Here is a 27681-nt window from a genome sequence, read left to right as displayed (position 1 = left end):
ATAGTATATTTATTAACTGTGGTTATTTTGAAATAATAAAATTCTTAGAACAAGTAAGGTTGACATAATTAAACATACTTGTTGTTTCTAAAATGGTAGGCTGGCTATACTTTTCCGGATTCTACTTGAAAAACTAAACAAAAAATATCCTAAGGAAAAATGGGATTTTCTCCTTCGTTCTCCCACTGTCCGCCATTTTGTTACCTTTATGTAGGATAAACGAATCATATTAATATTTGGTAAGCATCTTGTCTTGGTAATAAAGTTAGAAATTACAAAATAATGAGGCCTTAACTACCTTCGAAAATTACAAAATGGCGGCCATGTTTATTATTCAATCCGTTAGATCTCCATAAATATTAGCTTTATCAAGATCTATGTTATTGCTAAAATTTTAAAGCTTTTATTTTTAACAAAATGACATTTTATTTTTTTAAATCGTTAACAAACAGTCGAGTTATGAAAGAAAATTTATGTTGTAATTTTGTGTCAATTATTAGGTATATTACTGTGAGAAAATTATTACTTAATTTGCTACTAATTTACAATAAATGAAAACGATTAATGTTTAATCGAATTGAACATTAAGTGGAGGACATAAAAACGGACACAAGATTACAACATCAATTTTCTGCCATAACTGGGCTATTTATAAACCGATTTTAAAAAATAAAAGACTTAATATTTTAGCAATAACATACATTTTGAAAAAACTAATATTTATAAATATAACGGATTGAAAAATAAACATGGCCGCCATTTTGTAATTTGCGAAGGTATTTAAGTCTTGATTTTTTGCTAATTTTAAAACTTTATTACAAACACGCTTACAAAATATTAATGTGATTCGTCAAACCGAACTTGAGAAATAAATTTTTATATAAAAATAAGAACATGGCGGACGGGGGAGAACGAAGAAGAAATTCCCATTTTTCCTAAAGATATTTTTTGTTTAGTTTTACAAGTAGAATCCGGAAAAGTATAGCCAGTTCACCATTTTAGAAACAACCTGTACGTTTAATTGTTAACCTTACTTGTTCTAAGGATTATATTATTTCAAAATAATCACTTTATCCACGACAGTTAATAAACATACTATCATTTTTTCCGTTTAAATTAAAATAAGTATCTTTTCAGTTATTAAAAAAAAATTTCCGTCATAAAAAGATATTGCACTGTTTAACAAGAAATATGGTAAGTAAAATAAGATCACCCGTAACTTATCACTCCGTTTTTTTTACTTAAGACAATTTTCTAACTTTTCGGCAAAAATAAAAACGTAACTGGTAAGATTGTCGAAGAAGCAAACAAGAAAGCAAGCGAGCACACCATGCACACACATTTATAATAAAAAACTGAATTCTAGAAAAAATATATATATATATATAATCAGTAAATATAATATACAAACAAAGCGTGCACAATTAGGTCATAAACTGATAACACTATATAATAATTGACGTGCCATGTCATTAAAATACTTTTTAAGCAATAATCTAAATGAACGATAACAAAATAGTATTTGAAAAAAAAAACTCCAAAATAAACAAAATAAAAATTTTACAAACAGAAATTATCTTTCTGTAATTCCGTCTCTGTTAGTAGAAGCAATCGGAAGATTTTCTTTTTTTTCTTTTTCCAACATCAGTATTTATTGAAGAACTGGTGAAGCCCAATTTTTAACCCCTACCCGAAAGCAAGCAGTTTTTTTCTATCAGGGTTACTATACTTTAAAACTTAGAACTAAAAACTCTAATAATGTGAAGATTAAAACATACTAAAAAATAAAATATCTCGCTATTCCCAATGAGTTTTACGGTATTTGTTTGAATGGGATAATATAAAACAAGCTCAGGTATTTTAGGTCGACAAGAACCTTCCTGATAGAACATTTTACAAACATTACTTAAATAACCTCATAAAAATATTTCAGCAAAATGTTTATCTAACACCCGTAAACCGGATTAAAAAAAATTTTTATACTGAATAAAAAATATGACCCGTTTGATATTAAAATACAAATTTCTATTCGAACCAAATTAATTATAATTTAACAGGGGATCACTGACAAATAATCAGTGTTAAAAATTAAATCGAAATGAAAAAAAAAATGCAAACAACAAATTAACAGTGAAAGATTTTCTACTCTTCTACTCAAAAAGTAAAAGTTCATAATTAATGAATTTAGATGTCTTGAAAGAGAACTTTAACTTTTTTAAAAGGCTTCACCGTGATAACGCATTTAATACTCATTTTGTTTTGTTTTTCCTGATAGACTAAAAACACTATAATTTAGTTCAGTTAATATTACCACACGTTAGCGAATACAATTTTTTAGACATACTACATACAGGTACTACTAACAATAACTACCTGACAGTTTAATTTTTAAAAAAAATCTTTTTAATTTTAATAAATAAATATATTTAAATTTTATAATATACTTTATTTTAAAACAACAATAAAAATTAACTGGACAAACCTTTTAAGGATGTATTATTTATTTATTTATACAACAATAAATTACATTAAAATATAGGAATTCAACCGTCTACATAAATCGAAGTCCAGTAATGAAAATATTTCAAGGTCATTAAGAAAGTTATATAGTTAGCTGAAGGTCATTCGGATATTTTTTCGTTTTGTTTTTAAAATAATAATCAATATATATAGCTTAATCTCAAAAAAGTACGAATGGAGAATTTGTTTTCTTTTTACATACAAATGAGTAATCTTTTTTTAAAACAACGTTAATTTATTCTAGTTGATAAATAAACTAAATAACAGCACTGATTTGTTTCATTCGTTTTTAAAAGTTTTCTTTAAAAAAAAAAGAACTGCTATAATATATGTAAACTGATTTGAATTTTATGTACGATTAAAAAAGTATTAGTTAAACAAAAAAATTAACGATATTTCATGAAGTAATTAGTTAATCTACGTATTTCTAAATATATTTTATTCTACAAATAATCCATTTTTAACAAAGACATAATTCATCGCCTTAGTACAAAAAAAAAATTATAAATCAATATAATGAAAGTTCGAATAATACACACATAAAATACTATTAAATTTAAAAAAGATAAAAAATATTCGTAAACAAAATACGAAAAATTTTTATTAATAATTTTATAAATGTTACCGTGATTTATTAATTAAGGTAATTAATAAATCACTTTTAAATCAAGTATATATAATGTAAATTTCGTAAAAACAGCAAAATAAAATTAACTTACTCTTCAACATTAATCAAACTGAAAAGAAAAAGGTTTTTCGATGGCAACAAAACAAATAATAATTACTAATATAAACAATTAAAGCAGACAGTACTAATTAAAATAAATTTTTCACGTGGTTTGGTTATGTAAACTATCTTTAAGGTCCGTCTGTACGTAGAAGCAATCGGGAGATCTTTTTTTTCTTTTTTCCAACAGCAGAACTTTCCGGAGGTTGCTTGCCTCCAGAAAGGGTTTTCTGTCAGAATTAATATACTTTAAAACTTAACTAAAAACTCTAATAACGTGAAGATTAAAACATATAAAAAAATAAATATCTCACTATTCCAAATAATGAGTTTTACGGTACCTATTTGAATGGGGTTATATAAAACATGCTCAGGTATTTTAGGTCGCCTAATAGTCAGTTATTTTTTTACACGCATTAGAATACTAAATCGTGGATACCGGTGTTCTTTGGTGGTTGGGTTTCAATTAACATCAATTAGCATCTCAGGAATGGTCGAACTGAGACTGTACAAGACTACACTTCATTTACACTCATACATATCATTCTCATTCATCCTCTTAAGTATTATCTGAAAGGTAATTACCGGAGGATAAAAAAACAGGAAAAAAGGTATTTTAGGTCAACAGGATCCATTTTGAAAGAATATTTTGGAATCGTTACTTAAATATCGTCATAAAAATTTCAGCAGATCGTTGTATCTAACATCCACTTGCTTGTAACGGCGATTAGCTGCAATACGGAGACTGCGGGTTCGAATACAAATACCTAATCGAACCAAATTAATTACAGATCCAAAGGGGATCACTGACAAATTATCAGTGTTCAAAATAAAATCGAAATGAGAAAAAACAGTTGCAAAACAGAACAAATTAACATTACTTAACAACCTCGATGCGTTTCACAGCTAAGTAAATAAATATGACACAAAATCAAATGAATAATGAATAAAAAATCATGACGGCACAATAACGTACGTTACAAGTCTTTAATAGTAAACATAAAACAAGCGATTCAAAAAATTGAATACAAGTATTGTGTACACAGTGCGACGTATGAACAACTTTAAACATTTCTACGAATCGCGATACGATACGGAATTATATCTGTATCTACATAATACATTAAGATTAAATTAATTACTCTACATAATTTAATAACTGATGACGCAATCGGTGAGAAATAGCATTAATTTTCTCTAAGAGCTTGTAACAATATTATCAATACAAGCCATGCACGTTTTCAGTCTAACCTTACATAAACGAAAATATATAATGGTACAACGAATTAAAACATATTACATTAACAACGTAATAAAGTAGGAAAACAGATTTATTCTGTTTTTTCTTCTATCAAGTAAAACAGAAAATTACGTGAAAAACTTAACTAGAAAGAAACGAGTTGGAAGAGTAATCACAAAAGTAAGTGTTATCTTAATTTTATTCTTAAAACAATTCATATTAAATAATACGTAACATTTAGTTTTGATGTTTAATGTAGAATAATTAAGCAGTTACAACGGAACTAAAACATATTAGGGTCTTTAAACGTGTTGTTGTTGCGTATATTTGCGCACCCGCGCGGACGCACACGTTAATATAATGTGAATGATAAAACAAGCAGGTGGAAAAAATCAATTAATATTAAGCATAATCAAACGATAAAAAAAATATTTAAGAACATACCTTGCATCTCCAGATGTTGTATTGTAATGGGTATCCAGCTTTGAAATCAATCCACACAATTGTCTAAGCTGAATAAGCCATAAAAATTAAATAATACTATTACACACTAACACTATACACAAAATTATCACTAACACAATTCACATAACACTTTAATAATAAACACTCAAAAAAATTCCGATTCACAAACACGATCGGGGTTTTATCAATAACAGGCCTAAATATGTAACGATATATAAAATGACAGTAGCAATACTTTAATTAGAACCGGTTTAATACAACACATGTCACCATTTCTAAATCGAATAGAAAATGAATCAGCTGTTTTCACGGTATTAACACGCGCTTATTAACACATAACTTTATCAAGTAATACACTATAATATAAAAAAAAATTAAAGGCGATAATTAGTATTTAAATACAGAGATGGATTAATTTAAAAGAAATGTAATGTAAATACGTTGACGGCTTTAAAAAAATTCCATTCCAACAAGACAACCACGACGGACAGACCGAAGATTCGACACCGCACAGACAATTGACGATAGCTTTGAGTTCACTCGGCAACCAAGCACGGCAGTACGTATTCGGTACCTGTCGTGTTCATTCGTCTGTTTCCGTACCATTTATTCGTGACGCTACGTCCCCCTCCCGCAACATCAAGATACACTTGTTGGCCAATCTTAACAACTATTCAGAAAACATATTACAACCAATAATAACTGTTTTGATACTACTAACCGTTCAAATAATATGTTTTGATCGCATACATCGTAATAGGGAATGCGATAAAATTATTTTTTCTTAGAAAATTACGAGTTATTTACATAAAATAGTTGAATATAAATTTATAAACGTAAAATTAAGAACAAACTACTGATATTAAATTTCTGGTTTGTTTTATTAATATAAAAAAAATTCGGTCTTAATTTTGTACATATAACTTTTATTAAAATAATAATAACCCTTTTTTAGCAACAAACAACATCGTATATGAAGAATAATTTCAATTAAAATCAAACAACAAGCAGTAATAACTATCGATTCAAAGAAATATTATTAAACAGTAAATACATCTTTATTAAAAGCGTTTCATTTTTTCTTTTTTTTTTAATAAAAGTATAACTACTAATTTTTAAATAGCTTGAAAAAATCGTAAGTGTGTATTCAATGATAAAGGTTAAAAAAATATAAGAAAAATACTGGTTCATAAACAAACGAAAAATAAGAAAACACATTAATACATTTACAGAAAAAGTGCGATAAAATAGCCAAGATTTACCCGACTTCGAAGTCTATAACTGCCTCTGCATATTTGTGCACAATTTCACAGCTAAATCTCTCAAATACACATGTACAATGCAGGTAAAATTTTAATATTAATTATTTACATATGAATCGTACTAAAGTTTGTACACATTTTGGAGTATATGTAAGCAATTTTCATAACATTATAAAAATAATTTTTAAAAGTTACTTTTCTGGTTATAGTGCTTTAATTTTTTATTCGTTTATCGACTGCATTTTCAATCTATTGGTTGAAGGAAATAATATTGATGCAATGTTGAGTATGTATTTAAAAATTCATTTTAAAAGAAATCGGTCAAAAAATTACATTTACAAGTAAACTATAAATTCATACACAGAAATTTTTTGTAAAGTACCTACGAGAATTTTCAAATTACCCTAAAATCTTCTTTATTTTATTATCTTCCAGATAATTCTCTTTTTGAAGATTCTAAAATGTTAAATATGCTTAACAACTTTAAAATATGATTTTTTTCTGGAAATTAAAAGCGTATTGTTAAAACTGGAAAATTTATTACGGTTTCATTTCTCAAAGACTATACAGTATTTTAATAAAAGTTTATTGTTTTTTTGTATAGTTAACAATCACGTAATTGTTACGTAGGATAATTCTTTTTTTTCAAATGTTTTAGCATTTATTACAGCAACTTTCGCAAAATTAAAATTGTGAATAATTCATATTTTATGAAAATATTAAATTTCAAACTTATAAATTAAAAAATTGCTCGTAGAATTTTTATAGTTTTGCTATATTTATTATTACAGGAAAGAGACCTTATACATTTTAATATAATTTCAAAATTCAGCGGCTGGAACCAATTTTCATAAAATTATTTTAAATATTTACTATTACCAAAATCTGTTATTAATTTAGAATTTTCTTTAAAAATAATACATGTAATAGACAACAGATATACAATAATAGATAATAAACAATGTTTAAGCGTTCCATATAATAAGCAGAAATATTTGTTACAAAACTCTTACCGGCCCGATTTCATATTATGTTATTAAACAATGAATAATCATAAGAATTGTATTGTTTCTGTAAATGTGATATGTATTACAAATAAATGAAATCGGGCCGGTAAGAGTTTTGTAACAATTTTTTTTTTTTTTTTTTTTTGCTTATTTTATGAAACGCTTACATATTGTCCACTATATATTACAATATACATTTATTGTCTATCACAGTTATTTAACTTCTTTTTTTTTTCCAAACAAAATTCTAAATTAATAACAGATTTTGATAATAGAAATGTAGTGTTTTACCTTTTTTGATATCAGTATCGATTTATTAAAACAGTTTTATCTATATTACATAAATTTTTATTTTTTGAGCGGAAGAAATGATATCTGCGAGACTCTTACCGCACGGTTTACAATTTCATTGTAATTTTTTTTATATCACTGCATTTTGTTAGATTATTTTTTTATTTTTTTTATGAATTACTGATTGTTATCTTATGGATTTATTATTAAAATTTATTCCTTTAGAACAAACAAATTGAATTTCACAGCCAATTTTTTTTTTTTTTTTTTTTGTTGATAGTCATATCATTCACTTCATACCATATTTTTCCTTTTTTTAATAAAACTAGTATAATAATGACCTTTACGAATCGAAGATCCGTGATGTAATTGCACTTATTACTTTGTAAGTGTAACCCTCGATTTTTATCGTTAAATTCGACTTTACCAATCGAATTTATTTTTGTTTTATTTTTCCTTTTTTAATACAACTAGTATAATCTCTTGTAAACTAATACTTTTATTTTTTTTTTAAATAAGTGATGGGAATTAAAAAAATTGTTTCATCTTCAGTACTTTCATTTACATAACAGTATTTACTACTAAAACAAACTGAGGTATATTTTCTTTTAAATTTTATTTCAAGTCCATTATCACGTTTTTGTTCGCAGTTTTGTTTAATAAAATTCGAGGTATTTTTTGAACGTATTCTTTATTACTAACCTAACTGAACTGAAAAATAATTTTTTTACGTTTATTTGTTTCTCATTTTCATCTCACTGTTAGGTTAGGTCATGTTTAGAACTGTAAACGTAGTTCGTTGACTTCGTCGCCTCTTACCGACGAAGTTCTAACGAACTCCGTGATTTTATTTTTTTTCAGTGGAACTTCACAACAATATGATTTTTACGGATAAAAATAACCTGCTTAAAAGATAAGTTCAAAATAAAAATAAAAATGGTCTAAACATTACACAAGAATATACATACACTGATGGATTCACATACGAATAAAATATCTTCCTTTCGTAGAGTACGCAAAATAGTTTTCACCTCCCTAACTTCCAATTATTATAAATATTATTTAAAAGTTTTTTTTTCTGAAAAAACGTAGATTTTCAAAAAAATTCTTATTTCTGACCACCCAAGATAACAAGTTTTATCTGAGTGTATAAAAACAGCTTAATTATAATTAACAAAATATTTTTGAACAATTTTATCTAAACTATACAATTAGACTATAATAAGTTATTAATAGAAGATTATTTTTTACTCCATTCAATTACTCAGAAATTTTACGTATACCTGATTATGTTTAAAATAAACGAATTTTCACAATCACTATTTCGCTGATATCCTATGTAAATAACATTTTTACAATATAAAAATATGCATTTCTTATTATTAAATTACAGAAATGAAGGTAACATATAGAAATGAGAAATTTTCCACTCTAAGATTTCCTGCGATAATGCTCGCTGACATTTCTAACTGAAGTAATGACATTTATAACCGACAGAAAATATACAATTTTGAACGAACCACTGAATGATTTATTATAAAATTGACTTATCAAATCTAACCTCCATTATATAATCGCTGCAGGTAATAATTAAATTTAATATAATTAAAATAATATTAAATTAATTAATAATATATTATATTATTAATATAGTTTTTATTTATTACGAATAAAGCATACAAGAAACACCGCAATAAAAAAAAAACTTTACTTACGGCACTCGGAAATTATTTCATTAAACTTTTATAAATATACTTATAATTAAAATGACCAATGTATGAAATTTATTTATCTTTTTTATATATATACTAGCTTCACCCGGCGTGCCTACGGCACGCCCTCCACAGCTAGGCCCTCCAGGCGGATTGCTCTAGCGGGCGGCATCTCAGAATGAGATTATTAGGTGTGTAAAATTGATTACCTCTTCATCACAAGAACTAAAATACACTTTACTAGTTCTTATCGCCCAGCGTGGACAATTTGTATCATCGATTTTCGCTTGTTGGTCATTTTTCAAGCTACTGCTTCTTCTAATTTATATTAGAGATAATAATAATTAGTATTTCTGATTTCATATACTTAGAAAAAAAGTTTTGTAACCAAAAAAAAAAACATTATTACTTCTTAAGAAAAGATGCTATTTAACGATATTAGAATAAAAATCTCACACTCACACTCACACACACACACACACACACACACACACAAAATGCCCTTTAGCAGGGTAGGATTTTATAAAAGAATCTTATATACAACATTATTTTACTCTTCTGGAATTCTGGCTTACAAGTTGGAAAATAAAGATAAATATGAAACCAAGTCGAAGCACGTCACATTCAATCTTCGAAAGGAAAACTTTACTTTTTCCTGTTTAGCCTCCGGTAACTACAGTTAAGATAATTCTTCAGAGGATGATATGGACGAGTGTAAATTAAGTGTAATCTTGTACATTCTCAGTTCGACCATTCCTGAGATGTGTGGTTAATTGAAACCCAACCGCCGAAGAACACCGGTATCCATGATCTAGTATTCAAATCCGTGTAAAAATAACTGGCTTTACTAGGATTTGAACGCTGGAACTCTCGACTTCCAAATCAGCTGATTTGGGAAGACGCGTTCACCAGTAGACCAACCGGTGGGTTTCAAAAGGAAAACTGCCCAACTGTTTCTATCTTTAATATTCAAAAGTTCTGAAGAATGAAAATATTTAGGTTTTTCATCTTGACCGGCTTCTTACCTAATAATAACTGATCTGAAAATGAAAGCAAAGCAAAACAGATGTTTTGTAAGCATACTAAAAAATAATCCATTAAAAATATCACAAAAAAGGCAAAAAAATGTGTAAAATTAATTAAAAATCTTTTTTTTAAAAATTAACTTATTTTTTAAATGTAAAGTATAACTAATATTTTATTTATTAAATATAGTGATAAATTAACGTACCTTTCAGATAAAATAAAAATACCTACCTAGGTCAAAACAACAAAAATGAGAACAAGCGGAATCTAGGATACGTACTAAAAAGATAATGCAGAGGATGTTTCTCCGGAAACAACAGGACAGCATTAGAGATTATTCTCTATCTAGACGGTAATAAATTAAATACCAAGAAGAAAATCCATAAATTACATTTTTTTAAATATTTTCATAAAAGGAACATTTCATACATAATAATCAAAACATTTGTTTATTCTGAGAAAAAAATCAAATGAATTAACATTTTAAGATTTAAATAATGAATATGTGAACAATTATTTTTTTAATATAGCACAAGAAATGTAAATTTAAGAATATCCTATGTCTTTATGCTTTCAGTAAAACAGGATCACATTTAAAAATATTTTGACAAAAATGGGTAAAAAAAAAACAACACAATTTTCTACAAGACTCATTTACACATATTAAAACACAAGTTGACACTCTGGAATGCAATGTGGCTAAGAACGCGTCTTTATCTACGATGCTTTCAGGTAGCTGCCAGTTCTTGACTGCATCAGATGTTGTTTTTAAATATCATTTTATTAACCGTGCAGTTTTATTAATCGGTAGGGCGCTAGGCCCCACCCAGATAACCGGGACTCGGTCTTGTGTTACATGCCATGCCTCTAAAGGAGAAACCCCAAGGAATTTTCCGCCGGGTCTACGGTCTTGCATTATCCCCAATAGCGTTTGCAAGGGTGTCCCCACCCGATCACTGATGGTGGGTGCCGGATGGGGCTGTCCCCAACAGACACCGCAGCTTCGTTGTCCAAACTCCAGCGGGTTAATGACGTGAGCGAAGTCGCCTTACATCTACGGCCTCCAAGCGCATGTCCATGCAATTTTCATATGAGACACCGAGGCTCTTGCATACAGTCTTTTCGGAAAACTGAAGCCAAGAGCTGGACGTCCATTTGTCAACATGTGTCACATGTTTGGGACCAGAAAAGCATTTTTTGCTCGATTATGTGTCTCAAGAAGAAAATATCGACGCAGAAAGGTAATGTTAATTAAAAGTTGAGAACGAATTGTTAGTAGCTAAATCGGCGTGCTCACTAACTAACGGGTGTCTGTTCTAATATAACGAGCATCCTTATCGCTGACAACAAGGAAGAAAGTAGCAAAGGTTTCGAAGGTTGTATTGGAAAATCGTCTATATAATCCACATTTGGTGCCATCTGACTCATCTTTACCTTTAATGTAGGAATTTTTAAGCGAAAAACATATGTAAATTGACGATGAAGTCTACCAAACTGTCATCGTCTGATTTAAGATTCCGGAGTATTCTCTTTTTCCATGTATCATTATTTTTCCACTATGTAAGAATAAATAACCAATGCCAGCAAAGTATTACAGATTTTTTTGTCATCTTTTTTAATATTGTTTTATTTTTATTTTTTTGTTTGAAATTAGTCGTTACAAAATACAAATATTTTAAAATTAAAATAAATCAGATGAAACAGGCAAAATATAAAATCAATAATGTTCATTAGTTGTCATGTTGAACTTCTTTTTCATAATAATACACGTTCGAGGCGAAATTCGTGTTTTAGATGTAAACGAGCGCGCTGTGATATCGCTTCAGTAGTGGTCCTGATAAATATTGATTTGACACACCTTATGATTCAAGATCATAAATTACAACGAATTAAAATAATTTTAATTATTTAAATTCATTAAACTAGATTTCAGTTAAACTACTGAAAAAATGTTACGTACAACAATCATCGAATGGAGAAGATGTTCTGAAAAAACTCCGGTCAACTTCCGTAATAAAATCTGAGGGTTTAAGTTACCCTTAACTTATTAAGGGTTATAAGTTAGTAAAATCTCTACGATAAAAATATATTTGTTATAAACAAACCACTACTAAGACCCCAAATATTATTTTTCTAATGATTTACAAAAAAATAAAGACGTTATGAATATCATTTAGCTGTTCCTTTTTTAAACTTTTTAACATATAATCCTAACGAGAGAAAATCGGAAACAAAACTAAACCTTCAACAGTTCATAAGACATTATCCACACAATTATTACGTACATTTCATATTAATAGATTCAAAATGTTGTTATAAAGGATTTGAATTTATAGAAACATCTCTATTTTTTTTTCTGTTTAGCTTGAGGAACCACCGTAAGGTATTACTAGAAAGGATGATATGTATGAATGTAAATGAAGTATAGCCTTGCACCGTCTCGGGTTGATCGATCCTGAGACGTGTAATCAATTGAAACCAAAGCACCAAAGAACAACGGTATCCAAGATCTAGTATTCAAATCGGTATAAAAGTAATTACCTTTACTAGGATTTAAGCCTTAGAACAATATATAGAAACATCCTGACCTTGTAGGGAAAGACACGTAGCACATGACAGTTGCGGTCGCTACGCCACATCCTTCGTACTAAGCCTTTATGGGTTTTACCGGAGGTCAACTTCAAAATCTCAGCAAAAGGCATCTCTCAGCCTTGTTCTTCAGTCCTCAGTCAAGATTCCACCGATGCGCTAATGCCACATGTGACATTCCTACTACTATCCCTAAAAAACAACAAAACTAAAAACAAAACACATCTTACGTTAGTCTCAAACAAGAACGAGTAAACAAAATAAGGAAAGGAACTGAAATCCACTACCTACCCGATGGTAAAAAAGTGAGTTCAAGACGCAATTACAATAATACAAACCAACAACAAAAACTTAGCAATTGCAACAAAAAAAAAAAAACAAAAGAAGAACGCGCGAATCCGTTCGGCAATCCTTTCTTTTGTCAAATAGTGTATGAAATTTTCAACTATTATCCATTCGGCCTTCTTCTTTCTTTACTGTTTAGCCTCCGGTAACTACCGTTTAGATAATTCTTCAGAGGATGAATGAGGATGATATGTATGAGTGTAATTGAAGTGTAGTCTTGTACATTCGCAGTTCGACCATTCCTGAGATGTGTGGTTAATTGAAACCCACCCACCAAAAACACCGGTATCCACGATCTAGTATTCAAATCCGTGTAAAAATAACTGGCTTTACTAGGACTTGAACGCTCGACTTCCAAATCAGCTGATTTGGGAAGACGCGTTCACCACTAGACCAACCCGGTGGGTTATCCATTCGGCCTGGTTTTGCCAATTGATACGGAGATCCAATTCCGACCCGATAATATCGAGCCGACAGACAGTCTCCGTGCGTAGCAACTATACTTTGAACAAACGTACAGAACAGTATGTACCTCGTCCAATTGTCCGCATTGCGGACAAATTCCTGAGTCCACCAAACCGAACCTCTGCAGCCTCTCCCGGAAAGCGCCATGCCCAGAAAGATATTGCGTCACGTACTTACTCGTATTCGGGTGTAACCAAGGGGCGCCATGAAAACTAACAACATCAAGAAACAGACCATGCGTATAACGTCCACCATCTGCCTCATCCCATGCTACCTGCCATAAAGCATTACCTCCCCGACGGGGAGTCTTATTCTTTAAGACTTTGGGGGTTGGCGTCCCCACGGGCCTAGCCTTCGCAGCTTTTCTTCCCACTATACAATGAGCTGCGGAACACTTTACATTTTACACATATACTACACCAAGAACACTACATAAATTACAACATACACACATACACAATTACACAACAACAACCTACACTGATATTACTTACATTTACACTCGGTGGTGTTGCGACATCTTACGAAACGCAACCGTAACCCAAGGTGGGAACAAATCGTGCCGATGGGTGAATGGCTCTACGTACTGAGTCTAGAACGATGTCCTCTGGGCACCAGGGCGAACCCAGTTGTATTTAGCTCTAGCTCCAGTACGCGTGCGCTCTGCTGGAGTGGTCCATTTTTCGCCGGTACTCGTGGGACCAAAATTTCAGTTCCAATAATAAACACTATGATGGTTGGTGGTCCATCTGAAAAAACCACCATTTTAAGTCTTGCGAAGAGACCTCGATCAGCTTCGTCTGACGAGGATAAAAGTCCTACTGAACAGAATTTCTTAAAATCAAAATATATAAATATCAGATTCATTGTACTCAAAAATAGTCAGGAAGGTGGCTCCCTTCAAAAGGTCTCACCGTTTTTAATAAACAAAACCATAACAGGTGCAAGTGGCTCCCCGAAGAATATCAGGAAATTACGCGACGGATCGATTCTGGTTGAAACATTCAACGATGAGCAGAGTCGATCTATCTTACGTCTCCGTAATATGGGTGGCATAAATATAAGCGCAGAATGCCACAAAACGCTAAATACGAGCCGGGGTGTAATTTTTTGTAGAGACCTTCTGGATATAGATATCTCTGAAATAGTTGAAGAGCTGTGCCACCAAGATGTTGTTGAGGTGAAACGTATAATGAAACGGCAGAACGGAACAGAAGAACCGACACCGTCTCTTATATTAACATTCAGTCTCCCTGTTCCACCAGAAAAGATCAAAGTGGGTTACCTCTCGGTTCGGGTACGACCATTCATACCCAACCCACGGCGATGTTTCAGATGCCAAGGTTTTGGTCATACTACAACATCTTGCACGAAAACTGAGATCTGTGCTCGATGTGGTAAAGAAGGTCACAACGACACTAACTGCGAAGAAAGTGAAAAATGTGCAAACTGCAGTGGTCCACATACAGCCCGCTCCCGAGATTGCCCAACTTTTAAAGAAGAAAAGGCAATTCTCAAAATCTGTACGGAGCAAAAACTATCTTTTCCGGCTGCACGTAGAGAATATAAAAAGATAAACAACTCACGGAACCTGGTTAAACCAGACGTATCTTTTGCCACCGCTACAACTAAACAAATTCCTACTAATGCTAATAATCAGCAGTGCGGATCCTGCAATGAGCTTAAAAAACTTGTTCAGATGCTATCTGATCAAGTAGCTTCACTTACAGCCACTATCTCAGAGCTGACAAAAATGAATAAAAAGTCCTCCGTCGCAGCTAGTGAATCAAACAGTATGATACATACGAAAGTTCCTATTCCCAAAATCGTACCGCCACGAATAGCGACTATCACAGCTGGCAGTAAGCCACCTAATAAGCTCCCCATAAAGGGAACCCACGTAACTATCTCTTCTGGGATGTCAACTACAGCATCCCATTCAAATAAATCTCCTCCACCATCTCCTCATATACTGGAGGATATGGTTGAAGAACCACCCGACCCTAGGGCATCGGAGTTCTTTAAAATAAAAAATTCAAAAAAGAAAAACCGAATCACGTACAACTAATTTTTATATAGTTTCCGAAATTTATTTTTTTATTTGCTTTTTACACTTATGAACATTATTCAGTGGAATGTTAGAGGTATTCGGTCCCGCATTGAAGATATTAGAGTACTGGCGCACACACATGATCCACTAATCATGTGTTTCCAGGAAACTCACCTCCTACAACATGACCGAATTACATTTAGAGGATACTTCTGCGAGAGATACGACTGCCTAGTAGACAGTAGGGAGAGTGGTGGAGTAGCGATTTTCATGAAGAATGGGGTGTCAGCTACAAGAATTCAACTAACCACTGTCATTCCTGCTATTGCAGTAAAGGTCACTATTCCCTTCAAATTGCATATCTGCAATCTGTATCTCTCACCGAACACTGTGTTCAGTGCTTTAGATGTCTCAAATCTCCTTACACAAATACCATCTCCATCGTTAATAGTAGGAGACTTCAATGCCCATCATATTTCCTGGGGCTCAACCTTCTGCTCCACTCGAGGAAATATGATAAACAGATTGAGACAAGATTTTGACCTTTGCCTACTGAATAATGGATCACACACATTTATGTCCTTATCAACTGGTGCTGTATCTAACCTTGATCTTTCCATATGCTCACCGAATGTACTCCCTCATTTTAATTGGTCGATTTGTGATGACTATCACGGCAGTGATCATAGACCAATTATTATTAGTTTCGGTGTAGACTGCGAGATTAAAAGAATGCCACGGAGATGGATTGTTGAAAAGGCAGATTGGAACGGATACTGTAAAGCATTCCAATCTCAGTATGACGATGGAGCGAACATCCTCGACCAATATTCTTCTTTTACGTCCATGATACTTAAGAATGCCAACAGATATATCCCACAAACATCGGGTAATCCTAGACGTCCTTTCGTTCCATGGTGGAACGATGAATGCAAAATTGCTATTAGGAATCGACGGCAGGCACTACGTAAATTTAATCGTAGGCCCACAACAGAACATCTAAATTTATACCGCAGGGCTAGAGCGGTGTGCCGTCGAGTATTCTTGGACGCTAAGAGGAATTCATGGACGAAATACGTGAGCACTATCTCACGCACTACTTCCACGTCTACTGTATGGAAGAAAATTCGTGCAATCTTCGGATCACCGAAACAATCTATTCTTGGTCTTATTGATGAAGGAGAACTCCTTTCATCATCCTCGGAAGTGGCAAATAGTCTAGCAAAATCTTTCCGCTCGGTGTCTCTCACCTCATCATATAATAACGATTTTCAACGGTACAAGATACAAATGGAGGTGTTGTCGTTAAACATTGGTGATTCGGTTGGTGAATTAAACACTCCATTCGTATTTAAAGAATTGTTACATGCACTTAAAAATTCACGGGACACTTCCCCTGGACCGGACAACATTCGCCTTTCCATGCTTTCACACCTTCCTAATTCGGCACTACAACAACTTTTGAATATTTTCAACGGTATATTCTCCGAACAAGTCTTCCCACCTGGCTGGTCAGAAGCATTTATTATACCAGTACTAAAACCTGGTAAAGACCAAACGAACCCCTCAAACTATCGCCCTATTTCATTAACAAGCGTGTTGTGTAAAATAATGGAGAGAATGGTAAACCGCAGACTTACATGGTACTTTGAGAAACATGGCTTTCTATCTCCAGAACAGTGTGGTTTTCGACAAGGACGATCTTCCATTGACCATTTAGTGTCACTAGAAACAGCCATACAAAACGCTTTCCTCAATAGGCAACACCTCGTCGCTATCTTCTTTGATATAAAAAAGGCGTATGATACAGCCTGGCGACGTGGTATTCTTAACACTCTCCAAAAATGGGGAATCAAGGGCAATATGCTTGCTTTTATCCGGGGATTCATAAATCACCGAACGGCTCGTGTTCGTGTAGATGATTCGCTCTCAGATAGTGTCATCTTGGAGAATGGAGTGCCCCAAGGTAGTGTATTAAGTGCCACCTTATTTTCTGTAGCCATAAATGATATTACCAAATGTGTTCAGGCTCCTGTCTCATGCTCTCTATTCGCTGACGACTTTGCTATCTACATTGCAAGCCGTTCGGCACCTACAGCAGAGAGACTACAGCAGAACACTACATATCACCTAGAAGCTTGGTCCAGGATTACTGGTTTCACATTTTCATCCGAAAAAACAAAATGTGTAGTTTTTTCTCGGCTACGAAACCCTTCTATTCCGCAAATTTTTCTGAACGGTGAGACTATTACTATCTCTAATTACGTTAAGTTTTTAGGTTTAATTTTTGATAGTCGTCTTACTTGGGTCAAACATTTAAAAGAATTGAAAACAAAATGTTCCAAAATTTTAGATATGATGCGAGTCCTTACTAACACCAAGTGGGGAGCCGATAGATCATGTATGATACATTTTTACTATTCCTTTGTTCGCTCCCGTTTAGATTACGGTTGTGTGGCCTACTCATCAGCTCGTCAAACCGTGCTTAAAATGCTGGATAGTGTACATCATGCTTTCCTTCGGCTTGCTACAGGCGCGTTTAGATCAAGTCCTGTCGCAAGCTTACTTGTAGACTGTGGTGAACCATCACTTTGGGATAGACGAGACCAGCTCTTATTATCTTATTTTGCTCGTCTCAGAGTACAGCCAAATCACCCGGTTCTTGAGTCAGTCCTTAAAAATCCTAATCTAGGAAAGTATGAGGATCATCCACGTCGTACTGCACCTGTAGGTATCCGTACCTGGCGTCTGCTGCAGCATATAAATGTTGACACACCGTCATTCTTTCCTATGTACCCTTGCTCATATCCTCCATGGGGAATAAACCTCATAAATTTTAATTTTGACCTGACTACATGTAATAAACAATCAACACCATCTATCGTCTTTCAGCAGATGTTTCAGTGTGTTCTCTCCAAGGCGAAACCAGACGCGGTTGTATACACTGATGGATCGAAACAAAACGATACGGTTGGGTGTGCTTTTGTTGTCAATGAGAGAACTTATATGTTTGGTCTCCCCAGTATTACGAGTGTGTTTACCGCTGAACTATATGCTATAAATAAGGCTCTAAACATCATTAACCCTAAATATAGAAAAATTCTTATTTGCAGTGACTCGTGTAGTGCTCTCCAAGCCTTAAAGAACTTTTATTCCAAACATCCTATCGTCATTGAAATTTACAATGCAATCGCTGAGTTGAATAATCGCAACACAGAATTAAGTTTTTGCTGGGTCCCTAGCCACGTAGGGATTCCAGGTAATGAACATGCAGATTCCGCTGCCAAAGAAGCATGTAACCAGCCTCCTTTCACCACCCGAGTTGCTACTTCTGATTTCATTAACTATGTAAAACAATTATTAAGAACAAGGTGGCAAGGTGATTGGACAGCTACTGTTGATAATAAACTCCGTCAGATTAAAGATTCTGTGTTACCATGGAACTCCTCATACAGAAAACCCCGGCGTGAGGAAGTAGTACTCTGTCGATTGCGGATAGGACACACGAGAGTCACACACGAGTACCTGTTTACAAGAGGACAACCACCTCTATGCGCAAGATGCAACTGCCGCGTGACTGTGCGCCACATACTCGTGGACTGCATATGTTATGCGGCATTGCGTCGTAAATTTAAAATTCCTAGTAACATCCGTGGTATCTTGCGTGACGATAAGGAGGTTTTAAACCGCATGTTTATATTTTTACGTAGTATAGGGTTAATGCAAAAAATTTAATAAGTATGTATTCTTTAGTAATTGTATGTATTGTCCTATGTATTGTTTTGTTATCCGAGTAGGGAGCCTTTTACACTCCCTATCGGATTTTTTTGTTTTTTTTTGTATGTTTTTTAAATTCGTCTGTGATATTAGTTATAAGATTTTTGTGATATTAGTTTTAAGTTTTATCTCCTTTTTTAGTTTTAAGTTTCATTTATTTTTAATGATAGTTTTTAACATAGTTTTAAGTTTTATTTATTTTTAATGTGATAGTTTTTAACATAGCTTTAAGTTTTATTTATTTTTAATGTGATAGTTTTTAATAGAGTTTTAAGTTACATATTAGTGTTTTTGTTATCCGAGAATGGGCCTTTTACACCCATTCCGGATTTTGTTTCTGTGATAGTAGTTTTAAGTTTTAATTTTATCTAAAAACCTAAAATTGTTTTTATTTATTTATTTATGTATTTATTTATCTATTTATTTATTTTCCGGGCGATGATAACGTTCAACCGTTTTTCGCCCTTAAAAAAAAAAAAAAAAAAAAAAAATAAAGCATTACCATGTTGTTCAATTTAAAAATTTATGAATAAATACGTCAAAGACCTATTGAGAAATCGACTACTTCTAGAACATTACTCACTAAAACTAGATACAATCGCCTCTTCAGAACATTGAAGGTCTTAGAAAGGTTAAAATAAAATCACTTTTTAGGCGTCATATTTTAAAAATTAATTTTTAAAGTACCAGAATTAATTTTGTGAAAAATAAAATAAATAGAATTATTAACGCGTTTTATATGAGTAGAATGTATGAACCCCAAAAATAATACTTATATAGTACTTTAAAAACGTTTTCTTAGATGAATATTAGTACAAAATATATTACGTAGAAATATTATAGTTTTATCTTGGGAAAATAAATAGAAATTTCATAAAATATAAATGAATGTTTCATAACTCAACCGCAAATGATCACAAAAAAAATGGTGATGAGGGGAAAAAACTAGGAAACACGAAAGAAAGAATAAGGAGAGTATTAGAGTAAGACAGATGTTTTCATCTGCGTGCCGGTTTATATATCTGACAACAATCCTGTCAGTCACAGACGATTCACAATCGTCCGCAGTGCGCAATTTTATTGCGACACAAGGTAGAAGAGAAGTAAGTAGCTGTGAGACTGCTGAAAGCTGTGAGCTGTGCCGAGTTTCTTAGCCGACATCGAAAGAGTAATTGTGATCACCCGAGGGAAATCTTAAAACCCTCTCCTTCTCTTCTGCTTCATAATACCGCAATAGAGAAGAGTATTCGACGATACCAGTAACCCTGAAAGTCTATGTTAGTCTCTAACAAAAATTAATTTTTAAATTTTCCTATCGTTCAATTTGTGTGTAGTCGCTGCGATCTCAAGGACACAAGCAGCAAAAAAATATACATTTAACCGGTATCGGTCGGGGGATAAAAACAAAAGGTTTCTACGACTCGGTGCACTGCAAAACGAATTCAACAAAATGCGACTTTAAATAAAACTAAAATACAACTTAATTTATTTATACATTATTAACATAAAATACCGATAAATAAAATTGTAGATTTCTAATTATGTTTTTAATAATAATAATAATTTGCTAATATAATACCCATCTTAAGGTGGGTACAATAAATAAAAAGCTATTTATACAGTTAGGAATACAAATCTTCATCTCTTAATAAGTTGCAACGTGAAGAGAGAGATATTTTTATTCGTTAGTTTGCAAACGATTACAGTATTCATAAATTAAGAATTTATTATCATCATCGTTAATTTAATGTTCAACATTAAGAACATTTACATAAAATAATAATCTAAGGAATATTTATTCGTGGCATTCTGAAAACAATAAATTTCTTTTAGAACCAATGACCCAATAGAAAATAATTGTTATAAATAATAATAATAATAAAAACAAACTAAAAGCTAATAATAAATAAATACGAAAATAAAAGTTATAATAACATTAAAAATAATAAAACGATGATTAATATTTGAATGATGGAGTAGCTTTTTTTTTAATGTTTAAATTAAATTTAAAGCAAAGGTAATTAAAATTATTATGAAAGATGTATATTTTAAAACTTATCATTTTTGTTTTACAACACCCAAAAGCTAAGCAATATTGATAAATAAATAAATAACTTTATATAGTCCAAATAGATTATCTAATTATTTAAAGTTTTCTGCCTAAATTAAAAGAGAAAAAATCTGATGTGGACAACACGTGACTTCCTTGTACGCCTATTAAATTACAATTACAGATTTTTTTTTTTAAATTAAAAGTACATTCAATTTTATTTCATTTAAAACTTCTGATATATTTTTTTTATTTATCGTAAAAATTTTTACAGTAAGAGTTTAATAATTATTAATAAATCAATATATTTAAATTAAATAAAAGATGAATTTTGATTCGAACCGATGTGCCTTCCTCTAAGATTAATTAAAATATTATTTGGCTGTAACTCTGGAACCAATGAAAATAAGTACCACTTATTATATAACGTTTCAATGAGGGCTTATTACTGCAGTTAAAAAGTCCAAAATCGAAAATTTTTGGATTTTAGGCTTTTTGGACACTTTTGGTTTAGTCAATTGCAATCAAAACGGGATGTGCACAACTAGATTTTACAACAGCCTTAAATCCAAAATGTCAACATTCTACAGCTTAATCGTTTTTGAGTTATGCAAGATACATACGTAAAGACACCACGCCGAAACTAGTTAAAATGGATTCAGGGATGGTGAAAATGGATATTTCCGTTGGAATCTAGAAACCGAAATTTTTCGCGATCACAATACTTCCTTTACTTCGTACAAGGAAGTAATAAAACCTACTTCGAAGCCACTAGAAGAAGGTTTTCTTGAAGATAGTATAAAAGAAACTCCAAAACTGATCTATTTGATAAAGAATAGGCTTTGAACGAACAAATTGAAAAATATTTTTTAAAAATCGGTCGAACTTTAAAATCTCCTCCTTTTTGCTTTCTTCTACGTAAAGGAAATATTGTGATCGCGAAAAATGTCGGTTTTCTGATTTCAACGGAAATATTTCGACCATTTTGACCATCCCTGTATCAATTTTGATTAGTTTCGGCGTGACGTCTGTACGTATCTCGCATAACTCAAAAATGATTAGCCGTAGGATATTGAAATTCTGGATTTCGGACTGATGTAACATCTAGTTGTGCACCTTCCCTTTTGATTGCAATCGACTGGACCCAAAGTATCAAAAAAAAGTCCACAATCCCAAAATATTTGGATTTTTTATTTTTTCTTAACTGCAGTAATAAGCCCTCATTGAGAGCCTTTCAACGATATATTATAAGTAGTACTTACTTTCATTGGTTCCAGAGTTATAGCCAAATAAAATTTTAATTAATGAAATATTTGGATATTAGGGGAAGGCACATCGGATCGAATCAGACTTCATCTCCTTTTTTTCAATTTTTTTTTAATCTAAATGATTTATTAATAATTATTAACCACGCATTGTAAAAAACGTTTTACGATGAATAATTCAATAATAACAAAAAAAAAAGAAAAAAGTAACAGAAGTTTTAAATTAAATTAAATTTTATGTACTTTTCATTAAAAAAAAAAAAAATGTATAAATATAATTTAATAGGCGTACAAGGAAGTCATGTGTTGTCCAAATCAGATTTTTGTACTCGTTTCAAAAGTTAGGGATTATTTAATACCGTCATTAACAAATTGTTATAGCTATTCTGTCGTTTTACAGGACCAACTTGAAATTTAAATAAAAATGTAATTATATTAAATATAATTTAATTTAGACGATTAAATTTTAATCGTCTAGGAAATACCAATGTTAAGGTGCACTGTGGTGATTAAAATAAAATTAATCCTAACTTTCTAACAATTACACGCCCAAACGCAGAGCAAAACTAATTTCCAAGGTGTAACATTAATTGTCTTAAATTGTTTAAATAAATCTCGAATGTAAAATATGTAATAAACTTATTCTACAGTTGTTAACTTATTAAACATGAAACGATATCAAATTTTTGAATTATATTTAAAAATAACAATTTTCTGTTTTAGAAAATTTAAAGAAAACATCTATGAAATGAAAATTTTAATTAGTCTCTTTCTGAATATTTTGTACTATTATCAAATTGTTCAATTCATTTAATATTAACTTATAGGTAATTTTTAAGCCCTAGTAAAAAAAGAATTTTTAAATACAGAATTTTGTGGAAGAGAATTCCAATCCGCGGTCTCATACGATGTATGTTACAAATAATGTCTAATTTAATAAAACTCAGCCAACAAAATTTACGTCACAGAATTTGAAAATAAAAAAAGTATTCATAATAATTTTATCTCCAACTACTACAATGAAAAATGACATCATTGACATTCTAGCCAGCAGCTGTAATACGGGTTTAATCTCTTTAAAAAAAATAATAATAATGACAACATTAATTTGCACCATCACAATGAATACGCATGTACGCATACAACCAATAAAAAATTTAAGCGTAGATTAAATTGTTAATACCGTTAAATAAAACGGGTTATACATAACCTGACAACAAGTCGCTTATGTTAAAATTCTGGTGTTAGGATGTCCTATATTCCATCTCCAGTAAATTTTTATTTATATTATCCAAGCAAAACTGTTTATTTAGGAATGTAAATAGACCTTGACAGATTAAAAAAGTATTTTATTATCACCCAGGAATTTTTTATTCCGCATCTATTTTATAATAAATTTATCAGCGGTTAATATAAAAGAAATTTTAAAACATAAAATAATTATATAAAACAGATAACAGTCGCAAACATGACGTTACTGTCTTATTGACGTATGACTTAATTTTATTCTTGACGACCGACTATTACGAACATAAAAGTTTAATTTAAAAACGATTATTGATTTGAATTCAAATTACCAACTTTTAGAAAATCCCAGAAGATGAAGTAACAGTTCCGAAAGTACTAGGATTTACACTTTTAAATTTGTTGGTAAGTGGAAACTTAATTTATACAATTTTAAAACAGTTTATGTTTAAAACGAAAGCGAAGATCAAATGTTACACAGCATGAACGATACGAATATCATAACAAGAAACGTAGCCGAACATTAAAATAATATTTATTTTTTACAGAAAAGTTCGGGTTTCTTTTCGGATCTTAAAGTTATAATTCTAAAATATTAATAAATAAATATAACTTTTTAAGTGTTAATACAGAAATTGGCGAAGGGTGAAAATGTACTTCCAAGAGTTATCGTTAGTAGGACTGTGTAAAAACCTGATTAGTAAACCCAAGAGAAGAAATATGCTAATGAGATACTAAATTTTCTAATTCATTCTTGACGTCAACAAAGAAAGTTTAAATCAAAAGGATAACAAATGACTTTGGCACAAAGTCAAGCTAGTAATTAAAATATAACCGCAAAAAGAAATTCCTTGTATATGATCTGTAAAAAAATAAAAAATACAGATTTATAGAACTTTATATATACTCGTGGAGAATATTATATATATATATATATATATATATATATATATATATATATATATATATATATTTGGAGAGAGATTGATAGAGAAATAAACATTTTTTTAAATTAAATTTTTATATATCTTTACCTTTAAAGAAACTGGTCCTGCACTGACCGACTGATTCATCAACGCTCAGCAAAAACTGCTAAAAATAAATTAATGAAAATTATTTGTAAACATGTTTTTACGGTGTAAGTGCACACTAAGAAAGGATTTTTTTGAAATTCCACTTTTTAAGGGTTAAAATGGAGTAACAATGAAATTTACTTTTTTCTTAATTTCCCGGTAACAAATAAAGATATTAACTTCTTGAAAGTGGTGAAGAAAGCTAAAAAGAAAAACTGAAAAATAATTGAAAATTTCTCCTTTTTCCGACTATACTAAACGAGATATTCACTTGATTTGGGCTTGCAAATACTCTTCAGATAAATATCTAAAAACCATTTTAGACTTTTTTTGAATTTCGATATTTTAACGGATGCGACGGTGTACGACGCGGCGGCCAACTAACACAGTCGTTGTCACTGTTGCTGTAAGTGCGACACGACTGGCTCCTGTCTCCGATTACTTGACTAAAAATTATAAAATAAAATTAAAATAAATATGAGAAACGAAGTACGGTTGCCTCCTAGTTGTGTTTGTGGGGTACCGCTATAAAACGGGTAAAATACATTTTTACCCGTAAGAAGTTCGGGTAACCAGCTATAACAACTATTTATAAGATGGCGGTAGACTGTTTTGAAACCCGCATTCTTCAGATCAGTCAAAATTTCGGATCCTGTACTGACCAAACTGTTGCTCTGAAAAAATTATATTACGCTGATATTGTTTTTAAATTGAATAGGCTGTAATTTTTATTTATCATTATTATTCTCAAACAACGAGTTCAATGATGTACTTAAGGAGGTCCAGGAGGCAGAATCTCCTTGCTAGACTGGAAGGGCGAGCGAAGCGGGACCTGACTATATTTCTAATTTGTTTTCAATTCACGCACATTTCTTCTATTTGTGTTCATTTCTTTTTAAGGTACTTTGTATTTTTTGAATAATTACCCATTTTTTGTAATTCAAAAAATAAAATACGCTTGCCGTTGAGCAATTAGTTACATCGGTCAACAAAATTAAATTTTTTGTTAGTTAAATGAGAGTGAATGGCTAATTCTTATAGTATTTTTTATGCTGATTTCATGTATGTTAATAGATTCTTTCTATTGGGCTCAGTTGTTTTGTAACTGTAATTTACATCAATATCAATAGTTATACAATATCAAAAGTAAACTTTAGAGGTAAAAGTTCAGAACCATTTAGAATGATAAGTGTCAGACAAGGAGATAACAACACTATTTAATTTAGTATTGGAAAAAGTAATAAGAGAATGGGAAAAAGAATTACAAAGAAGAGGAATTAAAGAAATAAAGTTAAGAAGGTGAACGATAAAAGTAATTGTCTGGCTTATATAGGTGATATTGCGATTCTATCAAAAGATAGAGAGACGATAAAAGTACAGATAGAAATGTAAGTCGGATTACAAATTTCTTTTGATAACAGAAGATATTACAAAAAATAAAAAAATAACATTAGTTGATAAACTGAAGTATCTTGAAGAATGGTTAACATGAACACGAAATCCGGACTTTTCGGTCGCATAAAGAAAGTAAAATTTATAATTTTTCGAGGTAGCATCATACTATTTAAATTATATTACAAAAAAAATTAAATATATTATTGCCTTTATTGGAGAAATAAGTAAAGTATATATATATATATATATATATATATATATATATATATATATATATATCAGAATCTGTTCAAGCAAATTATGTCATATTGGCGCTACATTAAACCCACCAAGAAAGAATGCAGCAACCCTCGACCGGAGGCATACTCGATTTTATTTCGTTGCTTGCGCAACCTCCATACGCTCCAATCAATTGTACGTGAGCTCCTGTCTGGGAGTCCAAGAAACGGTTGACGGTCTGATAAATCTATTGTCCGGGAATGCTTCGTATATCCCAGTTGGTACGCCATTCGTCAGAAATTATTGTGAACTTTAGTTCTTATTCTTTGTTCAATAATAAGTAGCAGTGGTTTTTGAACTCTTTTTTAGTATTCGTACAATGAAACAATCATTCACTTTCCTGCAATAACCGCCAAAAACCATTACTAGAGTAGAATCCCGTCAACTTCCAACGAGGAAACATACTTTCATTTTTTCACAATTTGAACATCGGATTTTTCCAATTTCAAATACGGAGAACATGGTCCCCTGATCGCCAATTGATTGTTTAACAATTTGTCGGTACAAACCTTTCGGATATAATTGTACCGATCTACTGTAGTACAGCGGTTTATTTCTAATTTTTGTGCACAGACTTTGATAGTCTGCCATACAATCAGCAGTAAATTAAGAATACTAACCTTACGAAATCATAATCTTCAAAAAAATCTGGAAAAATCTACTACAACTCTAAAGGAAACAGCAAGAAAGACAGAAACAATTTATCAGATCTCTTTTTCTGTTTAGCCTCCGGAACCACCATACGGTATTACTTCAGAGGTTGAGTGATGATTTGTATGAAAGCAAATGAATTGTAGTCTTGTTCAACCTCAGATCGACCGATCCTGAGATGTGTGGGTTAATTGAAACCCAACCATCAAAGAACAGCGGTATCCACGATCTAGTATTCAAATCCGTG

General features: G+C 31.4%; 1 protein-coding gene across 2 annotated transcripts in view; it reads right to left on the bottom strand.

Annotated features, from left to right (window-relative positions):
- The window catches only part of PDZ-GEF (PDZ domain-containing guanine nucleotide exchange factor), a 658157-nt gene that overhangs the window by 334226 nt on the left and 296250 nt on the right, over positions 1 to 27681 (bottom strand). The window contains exon 1 of one of the 2 annotated variants that reach the window (XM_075361268.1): positions 4932 to 5454. The exons of the other annotated variant lie outside the window; for it this stretch is intronic. The gene's annotated coding sequence lies outside the window, so the exon portion shown is untranslated. Of the gene's footprint in view, positions 1 to 4931; positions 5455 to 27681 lie in introns of those variants that run through there. 2 annotated transcript variants of the gene reach the window in all.

The sequence above is a fragment of the Lycorma delicatula genome, chromosome 3 (assembly GCF_047948215.1).
Source record: "Lycorma delicatula isolate Av1 chromosome 3, ASM4794821v1, whole genome shotgun sequence".
In the NCBI taxonomy this organism is placed as follows: domain Eukaryota; kingdom Metazoa; phylum Arthropoda; class Insecta; order Hemiptera; family Fulgoridae; genus Lycorma; species Lycorma delicatula.
Note: the sequence above shows the minus strand (reverse complement) of the source record. Positions and strands in the feature narration are given on the sequence as shown.